Here is a 16,897-nt window from a genome sequence, read left to right on the forward strand (position 1 = left end):
AAAGTCAAATCCATTTCCTAGCCTCCTCATCTGACAAAGTTTCAGCTTGGCCTCACCACCTGACAGTGTGTGTGCTGATTCCTAAAGTACACTACCCAGTGCTTACAGGAGAGCTGAGTCTCAAAACCCCACTGATGGTGGAAGCTGCAGCAAGACTTCAGGAAGTCCTTACAATCCAAACCCACAAAAGAAAGGAAAAAGATTCTCACCTGAGCTGAGCTCAGATGGATACTCCACATGGCTGCTCCAACCCTCATCCTCAAAAAGAGGATGAAAAACTAGTAGAGTGTGGATACATGTCCATAAGCCATTTTCCATAATGCTTGTCACAAAGAACTGTCCTGTGATTCTGTTTGCCAAAGACAACTGCTGCTGGAGGCACCTAAAATTATCTCAGTTTCCACAGCTCTTACCTGCTCCTTACCAGCACAAATAAACAGCTAAGAAGACAACCAGCACAAATGTCAGAATTGCTGCTACAGAATTTAGACCAGTGACAAGCCTATGTTTGCAGAGAGAGGAGCGCCTGGACTGCAGAGTGGCCACTCCTCCTCAAGGACAACCAGGACCAGGGCCAGAGCCAGCTCAGGGAAAGGCTGGGAAAGAAGGAGGATCTTTCAACAGAGACAGAGAGATAATGGCTGCATAAATGCATACATATATAGCTAAATCTATATCTATATATCAGAAGCATTATGCAAATGAACGCAGATCTCAATTTGCATAAGACCTCTAGCTTTTTGGCCCACTGCCTTCATATAATCAAACTCGTGTTCTGTACCTTAGTAAGATGAGATCCTCCGGAGAGTGGTAGTGTGGAACAGTATCAAAGGGTAGGAAATATTACAGTTGATAAAGATGAATGTTTTATATATTAAATAAACAAATGTTTTCAGTTTCTCATTTAATTTATCTGATGAATTTTTCAAATTAACTTCACTGGTGTTTTACCCTGATCTGGCATAGAGCTTTCTGCAGCTTTTGGCCTTCCCTTGGCTGGAAGAAGATCTTCCAGCAAAGTGTCCTGTTTGGATACTGTGGAGGGGAGAAAGGTCTGCTAAGGGTACCTGAAACCAAAACCACGAGCAGGAAGACACAGAAGTGGAAACACTACACAGAGTCAATGCCAAGAACAGTATGTCCACTGTTTGCTTCCTCCACTGATCTTCTCTTCCTTCCTTCTGACATTTCTCTTTCATGTCAGCATTTTCATAAACACTTAGGTCCCCCAGAAATCTGAGTCTTCAAAATCTCCAAAGCATTTGGGAACCATAGTAAAATGTACTTACTGTAGCACCGAGACTTCTAAAGACAGGACTTTGACTCATGATCCAAAGAGCTGATCCTGCTATTTTTTTTTCTCTAAGCTACTCTTTGAAACTTTTGGAAGATACCTCTTAAGATACCTATTTTACCAGTGCAGAACATCATGACAGAGATGTAGCACTGATAGCAATACTGCAGACTTTTCTCAAATGCTAGCAACAAAACACCACTTAGGATATTTTCACTTGTAGCGGAAATGATTAGCAACCACACGCTCAGAAAATGTAAGGAATTTTAAAATCACTATATTCTGAATATTTCTACTCAGAAAGCTGGCTGAAAGTCTAATTAAAATAAAAAAAAATCATATTCCTGGATTTACTACAGTCATAGTTATACCAAAGTAACATTTAGCCCAGCATCTCTGACATTTTCCTGTAGTTTCAATTCAGGAGAAGACTATAGAGATGGGACAGAACCATTGCAGGCATGTTCTTCCAGGTTTCAGCCGTCACTTTCATACCTATCAACTTTCCTAAATCAATTCCTAGACCATTGTCCTGCTGGTTCTGTCCTGTATGGATTTCTCTAATCTCGAATGAGCCCAACACGATGGGGCAATTACTTCTCCAGTTGAACTAAGAGATTTAATTTTATTATAAGTTTTATAAAAAAGACATACTTTTGTTTATTTCTAAGATGCTGCTTCATAGTCTGGATGAATGCCCCCAGATTCCACTACTGTGAGAAAGAGTAAATATTCATTCACTACTTGCCCTTTCTGCATTTTTGTTGATCTTACAAATCCCCCTTAGCCTCGTAGTGTCTCTCTCATCTATTCTGAACCCTGAAGCACAGCAATATACAAATAAGAAAATTACAGAAACAATTCAAATGACTTCAGTGTATCATGTTTAAAACAAAATGTGTTCATTTCTAGAAGTTAACCTTTAATGACAGCAGCATTTGGAACACACTCTTCTCACTTCTCTAACCCTCCAAGTACCATGATGCTCTGTTAGAGTGGGTGTCTTGGAAGATGGGATCTCAAGATACCCATGTAAGCCCAAAGTGCAAATCTGGCATGTAGGAGTGGTATCAGATCAGAGGTTGCAGGCAGGTGCTCCTGCTGGAACGCTCCTACAAGCAGCGACATGTTGTGAAGGTAGGGAGGGTGAACCCTTGCAGCAGCTGAGGGGCCATGGAAACAAGAATCACTGCTACTTGAAAGAGCTGCCAACCATCTTCCCTAGACTGACTTTATATGAGCATGCAGGGAGAAATACTAGAAGCAAGAGACATCGCAACCTAGGTATACAGCATTTGTATCTCCAGCAGATCTGAAATCAGACTTCACCAAAAATTTAAAAGCTGGGCCTAAGTTTTCTATTATTTGCACATGAAGATAGATTCTACTTTTTGTCCCCTTCTTTCAGAAACTGAAAAATCTGGTGAAGAAAAGGAGAAAGAGCACCACGGCCTTGATTTCAATGCTTCCTTCACTCCCACAGCTGCAAAAGTATTCACTAGAGCCCTTGCTGAGAAAAGATCCACTTGCAGAAGATGAATCCTACATAGTCTGTGTTTACTGAACTAGACATAAAAGAAAAACCCCAAACCAACAAAATGTGTGAAAAACTGCCTTTCCCTGAAAAATATAGCACATTTTACAGAAGGGAAACATAAAGAAGCAACCACAAGAATGCCTCTGGGTGATGAATACTAAAATCATTCTAAAATGATTGATTAATTAATTGATCCCTAGAACCACTCTTTTCTTATGTACAAGGATACAACACTTAAAGTGATGGCTGTGATCTGTCCTGGAGAATTCAGTGTTTTAATGGGCTACAGTCACCTATCCCCTCAGCACCCACTGACTGGGCTTCTTGTTTGCCTGCACAGCTATAGATGTGCACAACTTGAAAAGGATGCTTCAAATCTTTTCTGTAGCTATTTTGTGACACACAGTGGAACGCCTTAAATTTCACAGTACTCAAACACAGCATAAATGCAGCTGCAAAAGACTGCTTTGCTCTGTACAGCCTAGGAAACATGCATGTAACTCTACAGTTTGCTATATGTGATTTCTACCCATTTGCTGAGCTGAAGGTATCAGCCCCATGGATATTGAGTGGATGTTGCATCAAGTTCAAGTCTCTCGATGTCACTTGTTACTGGGCACCACTCTCTGTCCTCTTAAGACACCAAAACCCTTTCCACAGCTTTTAGCATTTCCAAAACAAACATCCAAATCTGTGAATGTGACTTCTTAGTTGTAGCTTCTATCCTTCCACAGGTGGCCTCTTGACAACAGAACCTAAACACAACAAAGCTCCTGCTCAATTATTTATTCATATTATCCACTCTTTTGATTAAGGTTTTAAAACAATTTTGTGTGAATTTGATCATGCCTTTCTTCATCTGTGCCACTGTCTAGCAAATGCCAGCAGCCTCCAGCTTGGCATGAAGCTTTTTCTGTGAGGCACAGACAACCACAGCCTCATTAGTGTAAGCTTGCAGTTCCCACTGACATCTATTTATATGTAGGCATTCCAAGTGGCAAATGCTGGACTAACAGTACTCCATAAACTAGTGGAGGGAAGCTAACTACAGATACCAACAAGCAGCAGTCCAGATCAACTGAAGGAAAAATCTGACATAAGTGAAGTAAATGGTTTAGTCTATTATCATAATGCCCCTTACTTTGTCTGGTCCCTCAGCATCATTAGCTGCTGCAGGCTGAACTGAACTATCCTTCTTCCAGGATAACTACTGCTTATACCTGCTTGCTTGTACATTTACTTATAGACCCTACCAAGATTAGAAAAATGATGTTTGGGTTAACTCGAAACTGCTTTTTGTTGTTGTTGTTGTATTGTTATTATTGTTATTATTGTTTCAATAATGAAAAAAAGATTTTGCTGTGGGTCAAACAAACCACGAAACTTGACATGAAAAATGAGACAGTATCTCTATCCCAAGTTGGTAATATTTTCCAGGTCTATACACATGAAGCATGGTGTTCCTGAGCTCTGGTAATAAAAGCCCAGAAAATGACTAGATTAATGATTTTCATTGGTATCTATAAGTAACACAGTTAGGGGCCTCTCTAGATTCAGATGAGTGATTTTACCCTAAGCACTGCAGCATCCAGTGGGCTATGAAGTCATTCTCACTCTCTATAGGGATAATACCTGAGGTCCATGAAAAGTGGAAGTAATGGGAGAGTCTCAAGCACAACTTTCAATACAGTGAAATGAGAACTATGGCAGGAGTTGAAAAATATTGGCTTATTCAGGCAATTTATCTTAGTCAGACACATATTTACTCATTAAACTTTTAGGGAACAGGAAAGTGCTGAAAATGTTGTGTAAGTGCTGAAATTGTTCCTGTAGGTCATATCAAAACAATTACATTTTCCTGAAAGTATCTCCTTTTTTGGTGAAAAGTGTTTTATAAACACGGCCTCAGTTTCTGAATAGTTTCAGAGAATGAATGCTTCATTTGGCACAAAATGTTTGGGCAAATGGGCATTTTTGTCACCTGGGAAATGAGTTCAGCATTTCCACTCTCCTAAACATGAGCAACACAAATCCTAGTATTTAGAACAAATATTTTCTCTGAATTCTCTGACATAAATACCTGAAACATAAAGATCTTACAGAAAAGAGTAATTTTTTTTTTTTTAATATGAAATGGCAACACAAGCCAGTTGTGCTGGATCACACAGTACAAAGCTGGACTGGTTGGTTGGGGTTTTTGGACTACCTGGTTTTAAGAAAACAGTTGGACACCTGCACACCAGCTAAGCAGCAGCCATCCATTAGAATATGTAAGCTGCAGTAAGTTGTGTTAGTGCTAAGCAACTCAACAGATGGACACATCAGCCAAATTCACCTCTTATAAAGAGAGACCAGCATTGCCCTGAGCTGGGAATTACCAATGAAAAGCAACAGCAGTCAAAAAACCTGACTTCAGGAACATCATATTTGTGTAGAGAAGGAATGAAATTAGTAAGTTTGGAGCTGGCTTGGTAGTGTAAAGCCAACACAAACAAAGAACCCAAAATAAATCAAAACAAACAACCACCTTAAAACTCCACCTTCCCTGTAAAATTCACCAGAGCTGTATATTCTTCTCACCGGGACTTGGGAACACATAAATGGATTTCTCTAACAGCTATATAACAGTGTGCAATTTTTTAAGAAAAAAAACCTAAGAATTCTTACTCAAGAGTACACTGAAGATCATCCAACACCTCTGCTCAGGAAGGGTCATCCTAGAGCATATTACTCAGGATTGTGTCCACATGGCTTTTGAGGGTCTCCAGGGAAGCAGACTCCACACCCTCTCTGCGCTTCCAGCGCTCAGTTGCCTGCACAGTAAAAAGCTTCTCCTCATGTTGCTCATGGAACACTTTCTGTGTTCCAGTTTCTGCCCTTTGCCTCTTGTCCTACTTTTTGGCACCACTGAGAAGAACCTGGCTCCGACCTCTTATCAGGACACCCTCTATGCAGAACTGACAGACATTGATAAGATCCTCTCTTGATCTTCCCTTCTCCAGGCTGAATAGGCCCAGCTCCCTTAGCCTCTCCTCATACAAGAGATGTTCTAGTCCCCTGTTCACCTCCACAGATCTCTGCTGGACCCAATCCAGTAGATTCTTGCACATAAATTGATCTATAAATTACAGGAATGGTGCAGAGCTTTCTGTGGGCAATTTATTTCACTGAAAGCCTTCTTACTTTTTACTCTGAGATATCCAGTGTTGGTTGTACAGAACCTTAAATCAGAGGGAAAACTATCTACATGTTAAGACAAGTGGACTGACCATCTACTGACAAATTCTGCAACTTGAAAGCCCTAAGGCTGAGGTCCCACTCAGACACGTAGCCTGTGTGAAATGATGAAGTGGACACTTGCTGGAATCCACTCAAAGCAAAACTCAGTCCATGCCTGGGGTAGTTATGTCATTTCAGAGCACAAGAATGAGTATTCACATTCTTTCAATGTGCAGTCATTGACAGCCTGAGCCTGTGGTCCACTCTGGTTTTACAGTTTGGAGTTCTTCAAGTTATTTTTGAAGTGAGTAAAACCAAGTCTTTTAGACTCCCCTAACATGTTCATACAGGGAGTTTCAGAGTTTTTTTGTAAATACTGAACAAAACTTGGTGACATATAGCCACTCTCAGGCCTGTTAAAGAAACCACTGCAGTTGCACAGGCAGCAGATGTCATGACTCATATCTGTTGTGCACATAGAAGTTTTGATTAACTGGGACCAGAGTGCTTAGCATCTTATCTAACTAGCCTTACACAATTGGCCACATGCTAAAAATCCCATCCCCCAAAATCCTTAGTCAGGTCCAGAACCCTTTCACTGCTGCCGTACTAGTAATTTTTACAGAGTTTCTGATTAATTTCAGAAGCAGTTTCTTAATTATGCCTTCAAAATAACACAAATAATCAAATAAAGTTTCTCAACTTTTTCAAACACTTCTGCTCCATCCTATGGCACAATATGGAGTCTTATTTATTTAACAAAGTATATTTTAATTACAGAAACACAGAACAGACAGGGTTGGCAGGAACCCCTGGAGATCATCTAGCCCAATACCCTTGGCTGAAGCAGGGGCACCTGGAGAAGGTTGCACAGGATTGTGTCCAGGTAGGTTTTGAATCTCTCCAGAGAAGGAGACTCCACAGCCTCTCTAGGAAGCCAGTTACAGTGATCTGTCACCTTCACAGTAAAGAACTTTTTCCTTATATTCAGATGGAGACTTCCTGTGTTTCAGTTTGTGCCCCTTGTCCCTGACAATATTTGTACACATTTATAAGATCCCCTCTCAGTCATGTCTTCCCCAGGCTGACCAAGCCTTGGTCCCTCAGCCTTTCACAGAACCCATTTGGTTCCTCACAGGACAGATGCTCCAGTCCCCTCATCATCTATACAGCCCTTTGCTGGCCCTGCTCCAGGACCTCTATGTCCCTCCTGTCCTGAGGAGCCCAGAGCTGGACACAGCACTACAGATGTGCCCCACAGGGCTGAGGAGAGGGGGCAGGATCCCTCCCTGACCTGCTGGCAATGGTCTTCCCAATGCACCCCAGGATTCCATTGGCCTCCTTGCCCTCAGGGCACTGCTGGCTTGGGTACAGCTCACTGTCCACCAGGACCCTCGGGTCCTTCTCAGAGCTGCTCTCTAGCAGATCACCCCAGCCTGTCCTGGTGCCCAGGGTTGTTCCTGCCCAGGCGCAGGACCCTGTTTCTTGAACTTTGTTGGGTTCTTCTCTGCCCAGCTCCCCAGCCTGTCTGGGTCTCACAGAATGGTAGCACCTTCTGGTGTGCCAGGACACTCCTTACTGTTTTTGATCACAGCAAATGTGCTCTGCCCCTTCACTCAGGGCCTGATGAGTAAGAGCAACAATACTGGGGCCAATACTGACCCCTGGGAGCACCACTGGCTACAGGCCTACAGCCAGACCCTGCAGTGCTGCTCTGCTGTTCAGTCACTTCTCAATGCGCCTCACTGCCCACTCAGCCAACCTGCACTCCCCAAGCTCAGCCACGAGGATGTTGTGGGAGACAGTGTGTGAAGTCAAGGCAGAGAACATCCACTGCTCTCCCCTCATCCACCCAGCCAGTCATTCCATCACAGAAGGCTATCCAACTGGTCAAGTGTGATTTCCCCTTGGTGAATCCATGACATGAACAAAGGGATCGAGGGCACCCTCAGCAGGTCTGCAGATGACACCAAGCTGAGGGTGCAGTGACAATCCAGAGGGACCTGGACAAGCTCGGGCAGTGGCCCATGGGAATCTCATAAGGTTTAACAAGAGCAAGTGCTGGTGCTGCACCTGGGTCGGGGGAACCCCTGGGTTCAATCCAGGTGGGGATGAGCAGATGGAGCAGCCCTGGCAGGAGGACTTGGGGGTGCTGTGGGTGAGAGCTCAACATACCCCAGCCCAGAACCCCCCTGTGCTGGGCTGAGCCCCCCAGCGTGGGCAGCAGGGGAGGGGGGATTCTGCCCCTCTGCCCCGCTCTGCTGAGACCCCCCTGCAGGGCTGCATCCAGCCCTGGGATCCCAGCACAGGAAGGACAGGGAGCTGCTGGAGCCAGTCCAGAGCAGGGACACCAAGGGGAGCAGAGGGATGGAGCAGCTCTGCTGTGAGGAAAGGCTGAGGGAATTGAGATTGTCATGCCTGGAGAACAGAGGGGTCCAGGAAGACCTTATTGTGGGCTTTCAGTAGTTGAAGTGGGGCTACAAGAAAGCCAGAGAGGAGCATTTTACAAGTGCATGGAGTGATAGGAGAAGGGAAAATTGCTTTAAGCTAAAGGAGGGTAGATTTACATTTGTCACTATGAAGAAATTGTTCCCTGTGAGGGTGGGGAGGCCCTGGCACAGGTTGCCCAGAGAAGCTGTGGCTGCCCCACCCCTAGAAGTGTCCAAGGCCAGGTTGGATGGGGCTCTGAGCAAGCTGGGATAGTGGAAGGTGTCCCTGCCCATGGCAGGGGGTGGGACTTGATGATCTTTAAGGTCCCTTCCAACCCAAACCATTTTGTGATTTTATGATTCTTTTCCTCCACATGCTCAGAGGTAACATCCAGGATAAGCGGTTCCACTGCCTTTCCAGGGATGGTGAGGCTGACTGGTCTGTAGTTTCCTGGGTCCTCCTTCTCACCCTTTTTGAAGACTTGAGTGAATTGTTTCTAATAATTTCTTTCCGTATCTCATAAGGCCTCTTAATAATAAATTTTGCTTTAATCCCAAGCATTCCAAATTCTCTAAGCTATCATACTTGTAAAGTATGTCCAGTGACTTTTTAATGAGTAATTAATATTATTATTTTGATGCTAGCTACAGTCATCAAAAAATTCATATTAAAATATGCTGCCATGTCCCTTTCTGCTCCTCTTTTATGCAAAATTATGTCTTATGCTCTGATCCAACTCTAGTAAGGAACATGTACACAGGGAATATTTTGAGATGCTTGAAAAGGAACTGAAGTTTGCAGAAGGTAATGAAAGCAGTAAAAACAAGCCTCTACCTTGGTCTTGTAGTTTGATTCAAGTTTGTACATTGTACACTGAAGTCAAAAGAATAATGTAAAGATGCAGAAATTCATGGAGAGTATTAGACAGCAAAGGCAGGGCACTATGGAAAGCTGAGACCCTAAAATCTACTTAACAAGGAAATTCACCACCAACTTTCCATCTAGGACTCATTCCTACTGGAAAAGAGTTAGGTTTCATTTTCTAATACAGTCAGCAACTATGTAGCAGATATTCTTCGTGATGGCTGTTTCTTGACTGTATAAATCATATTGTTTATTATAAATCAACACTGCATTCTAAGCATAGCTCGACAGTGACTCTCCTTGAAATCAGAGATCAGATGACTTCTTTGTCTGATGTCTTTTTGTAATCCAAATGAATTCAGTGTTTCAACTGGATCTGTGTAATTTCTAGGACTGAAAAAAGCACCATTGCATTAGGGAGGGCTTGAATGCCATACACACCTAACACACCCATTATAGGCTGAAACCCTGCACCCTCAGGTGAACACACATTCTCCCTTGGGTTAAGTAAGTGCTAAACATGATGCAGCTCCCAAAGCTTTGATAAATTCAATGTATTTTATAGTTTTTCCCTTAAGGTATACATTGATATCGGCCACACTGGCTCAGAAATTTGCTATTATGAGAAAGTTAAGATGAATTAAGAAAAGATACAAAACTAACACAAATCAGGTAAAGCAGTTAAGGATGCAGGATATCTGAGCTTGTTGAACCAAGACACTATCTACAGCCATATCAGACCAACTAAGAGCATCCATATGGGATTTAACTTATATATATATCTTAACTTCACACTCTAAGCTGCTCATTCTTTACTTTCCTGAGTGTTCAATGTAGAGAAATCTTTCCTGTGATTGATTACCTCCTCCAGGGAGTAAGTACTTGGAAAAAAAAAAAGAAAAAGGCTCAGACAACAAGAAGACTTTCAGAAACAAGAGACTGAGATTGATGCTGCTGTCACACAGCTCCCAGTTTCCTAATTTATTATGACAGTCTGAGAATCTAACTTCATAGCTGACAGCCACCAAGATTTATTCTACACTTTTGATTATTTCCCCATACCTAACAAAAACCTTTGGTCTATGCTGATTTATACTCTCACTTGTTTTGGTACTTCTCAGATCACATTGGCTTAAGAAAGCAAACTTATGGCAAATTAACATGTAAAGAAAGTTATATCCCATTTGAACTCCAAAGATTAATGTGGGGTGACCAAACATTAGAGTACTTTTAAAGGGGGAAACTTTATACAGAAACAGAAAAAGCAAGATAAGGAAAGCAGTGTGTTCAGGTCCTAGCTTCAGAGAGGGCTGGATACCAAAGACCTTTCCATTAATCACAAAGAGAATTCCAGACTTTTATGGATTTTGGAAGATCATCAGAACTAAGATACCATAATCCCATCTTGAAAGGGAGAGACTTAATTGAGTTCTCTGACTGCCTGCTACCACTTGGCACCATGGAGACTTTCACAAGATGCAGGCAGCCAAGTAACAAAAGCAAACACATATATATAGAAGTTGCATGTAAACATCTAATACAGAATTGTCTCCAGAACATTTGCACCCTAGCTATCCATATTTTCTCAGCACCTAGTCATCAGTCAGCACAAACTGCAGAATAGCAATACATGTTCTAAAATCTGATTCATGCTACTGTACCACGAAGACTGAATACTTTAAACTGTTGTGATGAATCACAGCTGTTCTTATTAACCTAATGTACAGACCAAACAAGACTGATAAAATATCTAAAACCAAGGAATATGGTAAAAATCAGTTCGCTGAAGAAATATATCAGAAAACAACTTTCTTTGTCACTTAGGCTTGCATCTGAAAACCAAAGAACTTCAAAAAATGTTTTTATTCTGCAAGAACACATTTGTCACTAAAAGGCAGTCTGCTGTGCAATTTGCAGCATGGATTTGTGTGAACACACTCACTGCAGCTTGTCTTGGGAAGGTTCGGTAGCTAAATACCAGAGGCTCCCCACTGCTCCAGGTTCTTACTACTCCCTAAGGACCTGATCACTGCCTGTCATCTTTTGCAGAAATTCAGAGCTCACAAGGGTTGAAAACACACAGATACATCTGTTGTTAAACGTTGCATTTTGACAATTCTCATCTTGTCTATAAATATATATATATATTATACATTCCCATTCCCATCTTGTGGCCTGGACCTCTCACAGTCAGAACAGCCCCTTGCTACTCAACCACTGAGATCTGATTTGGGGTCTGGCCTGCTTCTTTTAAGGCATAAACCACCTGCCAAGTCCCAAAATTCTGTTCAAGTACAAGTCTGGAAATAAGTAAGAACTTCAAGATTTAGATTATTAACCTTCTTGACAAAATACCATAATTTTACATCTGTTTTCATAAAAAATGAAGAGTTATAAAAAGAAGGCTATTGGGTGGATTCAACCTTCCTCCATCTGCCAAGGAGCTTGGAACTACTGAGAAGCAAAATCTGGAAGAGAGTTTATGACTGATAATATTATTAGAGTCCTTGTTAATGTGCTGGAGAAGGACAACACTTAACTGTCAGCTCACTTAATAGTCTTCTGGAACTAGGAAAGAAGGGGAAGGAAAACTGGAAGATGGCCAAGGAAATGAACCGTTTTTCAGCTCCTCTTTAAAATATTTGTTTTTATGAAACTAAAAACAACTTTCCAAAAGCTGTTTAGTTTTATATTAAAAATGTTTGCATTTAAAAAAAAAAAAAAATCTATTTGAACTGTCAGGAAACATAAGGAAAAATAAACATTAGGAATACCAGCATTTTCCTGGAGTTTAAGCAAGCAACAATTGTGCACAGCTGTTGAGATAAGAAGAAAAATACAGCTAAATTAAAAGGAAGACACTGGTCCCTTTAATCATACCAGTGCTGATGCAATCCTGAGTTATGTGACACTTCTGGACAAGATACATCTGGTAGCTTTAGGAATGATTTCTCACACATTTGCAACTGTCCTCCCACTTCATGTTGACAGTCAGATTAGGCCACAATCCCAAGTCCCAGTGTGTACATTTGAACAGCAGGCTAGGAACAGGTAGATTTTGATTTCTAATGGGTTTGGGTTTATTTTGAAAAAAAACCCAAAAGCATAGAACACTGGAACATTTACTGAAAGATGACTGAATGCTATGCTATGATATGATATGATGTGATATACATACATTTAAAAGTTGGACTCAATAATCTAAAGGTAAAACTCAATGATCTTGGAGGTCTTTCCCAACCTAAATGATTCAGTGATTCTGTGCATATGCCAATGTTAGTTTTGTCATCTGAATCAGATTGCAGATTACTACCACCCAGCCACGAATTAAGCCTACATGCCGGGGTTAAACCTCTTCTCTCTTAGAATAAGCCAAGAGATTTTAAAAGAGCACTGCAAAACAGGCACTTGGGTTTAGATCTTAACCTCAGACCTTAGATGAAACAAAATTGTGTGACTTCAAACATGAGCTTTTATACTGATTTGAGATTCCAAGGTCTATTTTATAACAGGCACCTCGAGGCCTGTGCCTCCACAGCTTCTTGATTGTCTCTGAAGTTCCTCCTTTAGCTGCAGGCTGCCAAATACCCAGCTGGAAGCGCTGCTTTGCTCCACCTACCAGAGCTGGCAAATCAATACCACTCCTGGAGCAGGTTCAGCTGCTCTGGGGAAAGTGCCACCTCTCCTTTCCCACAGGGGTTTCCATGTGATTTTGTCACTCTGTCGAGAGATGCAAAGTACCATCTGAGAACAGACAAATAAGAAGCTAATTTCCATTATTCAGGCTGGAAAATCAGGCCTTCTGCCCCAAGCACACCTTCAAGGTTGTGGGCATAGCTAGGACTTTGCTATTCAATTCACAGCTGACACTGTGCTTGTGTCTGCCACACTTGTGTCTGCTCAGCTCCTGCAGAGAGTTCCATGGAACCTATCATGCACACTAGGAATTGCATTTCTGCCCTGATTTGTAACCAGAATTTCCCTCTGCTTCCCAGGATTCTTCTCAGTCAGACAAAGAATTAACTGCTGAAGTACCACAAACTATCCAGAATCATCAAAACCTACTTCTATAGTCATCTTCAGGAGGTCTGACATACAAAAGAATCGATTGAGATATCATATTACAGATGTCCAAATTTAGTAATTGCTATTTTTCTGTAAGAGAAACCAAGGCTACACAGACTATTTGCAATAAAAGCAGGGATGCAGAAGGGTAAGGATTCTATTCTTGCTTATGGTGCAGACATCGAGATACCTTGTGTGAAGACTGAGAAGCAACTTAATCTGTTTGCCCTAGTTACTAGTCTATAAAACAATGGAAATTAGATCTCTTTTCCTTACAGGAATTTCTGAGGACAAATTTATTAGTATTTACAAGGTATTCATATATGTTCCTACAGCAATTAATACCACAGAAAAACCTATAAATAAGTATGTCTCTGAATACATTTTTTTGTCCATGCTGCTTTGCATTTTTTTTTGATACTTTCTAAGAACAGTTTGCAACCATCTTTAGTATGCTTACAAATGACAGAATACATGAAAAGCAGAGGACTTCATGGAACCTATCCTAATCTTTAGAAAAAGGAAGAGTCAGGATGCCTGCAGCCTGGCAGCAAGAAGTGCTTATGCAAAAAAGCAATGCTTATTCCCTATTAAAAAAGTGACAATCCCAAATCAGACCTAAGGAGAAAGAAAATATGAAAAAAAACCCCAACCAACACACAAAATGGAGAGATGAGAGCAGGTCATAGCTATTTGTATTTATATCAGAAAAGATAAGCATTATAAAACCCCCAGACTGGTGTTTCATGCACAAGAAGGGAAACTGTATTTCAAACCTGTTGTATGAGACCAAATACTAGTCTTGCATCCACTGAGCAGAATTTAGAGCAATTTTTGAGAAAAAACTACTGCTATTTCAGGGGAGTGCAAAAAAATTTTATTTCTAGCTAGACAAGGATATCATCATATTTGAATCCTATGTGGAGTAATTTCATGTTATATTTGAGAAACTCCTCAACAAAAACATGAACTAGGAAGCAAGTTGAGTTACAGGAAGGAAGGAAGGAAGGAAGAAGGAAGGAAGGAACACTAACTTGTCCACAGCATCTGCTGTAATTGAAAACTCCAAGTTTGCTATTTATAAAGAAGATTTTAATCATCTTGCTGTACTGATGTTACTAGAAAGACATTCAGTGAAGATTTATAAAGGAATGTAAACCCTGTCAAGAAGAGATGGCTTAAGATTTTGCAGAGACCTCAGTCAAGCAAGATATGTAGAAATCCTGATGTCGAACAAGATACGCAGAAATTCTGATGCAATCTTGTTCATTACAAGACTGTATTGAAAGGTGAAATTGTGAAGCATTCTTTGTCTCCATAAAATTCATGAAAAATAAGTGGTTTCTCAAAAAGCAAGAACAGATGGAAACCAGTGGACTCATCAAAACTTTAATTCCTTTCAATGCCTAATTTCATCATGGTGAAAAAGAAACTCTTTAGAATAAGCAAACCAGTTTCCAAAATGTTCTAGAAATGCTAATTTAAATCTTGCAAATACAGGTTGTTTTTTTTTTAATTTGAGGCCTCATTGCAGCCTCTTAAATCAGCCCAACTGCATTTACACATTCATTGCAGCATAAGAGAAGGGAAATAAAGCTGGTCAAGAAGGTAAGGGATTAGAATGTCACCCTTTTCAAAAACTGATACTCTACTAATGGAAACAACTAGGCCATCACAACAGTCAGTACAACTGATAACGAGGTGGGGTGCAAATAATGGCAGAAAAATACCATTAAAAAAAAAAAAAAAAAAAAGTTCTCTCTTTTCTAGCGGTGGTGTCCCAAATCTGAGTCAGTACACAACAAGCAGTCATAGCAAGACTGGCATGGTCACTGACACAGTTAAAACCTTCAGTCTAAAACCTTACAACCAGACATGTTGGTCCTCATTAAATTCTTTCAAATTTTAAAGAAGGAAGGAAGAGGGAATGTGCCTTGATTCCCTTTTCAGTGCCTGTAAGTAAAACCAGACATTTTATTAAGATATGCTAAGGATCATTCATTAGTTGCAGACACAACCACACCAATCCATGGTCTCAAAATTACAAAGACAATTGTGACCTCTTTTAGTGTCCTAAGGTTGTACATTGGGAGAAGGGGAGCTCTTTGCTATTATTCCCACTGTAGTCACCTGTTTATATTATTGTTGGCCTTTTTTTTAAATTAAAAAAAAACCAAAAAAACCAAAAACCACCCACAAAAAACCAAGTAGCTGAATAGAAATCAATGAAAATATAATTAGAAATGTGACTATCTCTGTAGACTTAGCCTCCACATTTCATGGCCAGAGAGCAAAAACACAGACAGTAGGTCCAAAAAAATCCCACAGCTCTCCTCAATGGCTCATCCTTGATCAGGTCACTCCTTTTGCTGTTCATTGTTCAAAAGGGCTTTTTCCCTACTATAATGGGAGTTGTTTGGACAAAGTTGAAACTAGTAAGCTGTTTGAAACAACACATATGCACAGTTATTTGATTCCAAATAGCTGAACTATATGATTATGCTTGTGTCCTGTTTCAGTAACAATTTATGAATATTAGAATAAATAGAATTTTATTTTTTAAATTAATGTCTGAATGCTCTTTGTATAGGAAATACCTCTTGCACCATTAATCATTAATCATCAGGCTGAGGCAAATAAATCTATTTAGTCTGTTCTATAACAAATGAAATTTGGAAGTTTGAATCAAACCCCTGTCAATGGTCAGGATATATAATCCATCTGAACAAATATTGCTCTGTTTGAAAAGAAATGCAGTACAAAATACATCTACTGAAAGGCTAATCAAATCCTTGCCCCGAAATTCTAGCTCTTTCTTAGCTTCAGTTAGTGCAGACTGGTGATACTGGACTTCAGTATTTCTAGTCCACTGCCTCATTTCTTGACTTTCACTGCAAGTATCTCAGTTTTTACAAAAGTAGAGCTGCTGCTGACACAGAAAAAACATCCCTTTTACACACTTTTTTATAAACGACACCTTGAAATTTACTTAGGACTGTACCAAAACATGGTCATTGCATTTCTATTTGGAACACCAAGAAACATAGTCTAAATACTAGAATTTAACAAAAAATGACCAGCAAGTAGGCAGCTATGGGAAACTGGACATAGCAATCTAGGTTAATTTCTAGGTAATTGCTGTGAAGAAATTTCATAACAAAAACACCTACTTCTGTAGCTTCTAGGACAAACCAAAGCTATTTAAACCAGAGCAATGGCCATGAATCAAATATACAGATCCCCAAATCCTCAGACTGCTAAAGCAGTGAAGATCCTGCACTTTGGGCTTTGCACAGTTAGAGGACAGTGTCCCTCCACTTATTACAGGTTACTGTTTCTTCTGCCCTGTTTCAATGTCCAAGTATTCCTTCCTCGCTTACTTGTACTTCTAACATTCTGTAATTTATGTTCATACACCATATCCTAAAACCATATTGCCTGAAAAGGGAAAAAAGGGGAGGGCAAGCTCTAAAGATTCTGGGATTTCA

General features: G+C 40.6%; 1 protein-coding gene across 2 annotated transcripts in view; it reads right to left on the bottom strand.

Moving 5' to 3' along the window:
• The window catches only part of SCUBE1 (signal peptide, CUB domain and EGF like domain containing 1), a 194,676-nt gene that overhangs the window by 146,202 nt on the left and 31,577 nt on the right, over positions 1-16,897 (bottom strand). The gene's annotated exons all lie outside the window — the stretch shown is intronic.

The sequence above is a fragment of the Corvus cornix genome, chromosome 1A (genome assembly GCF_000738735.6).
Source record: "Corvus cornix cornix isolate S_Up_H32 chromosome 1A, ASM73873v5, whole genome shotgun sequence".
Lineage (NCBI taxonomy): Eukaryota > Metazoa > Chordata > Aves > Passeriformes > Corvidae > Corvus > Corvus cornix.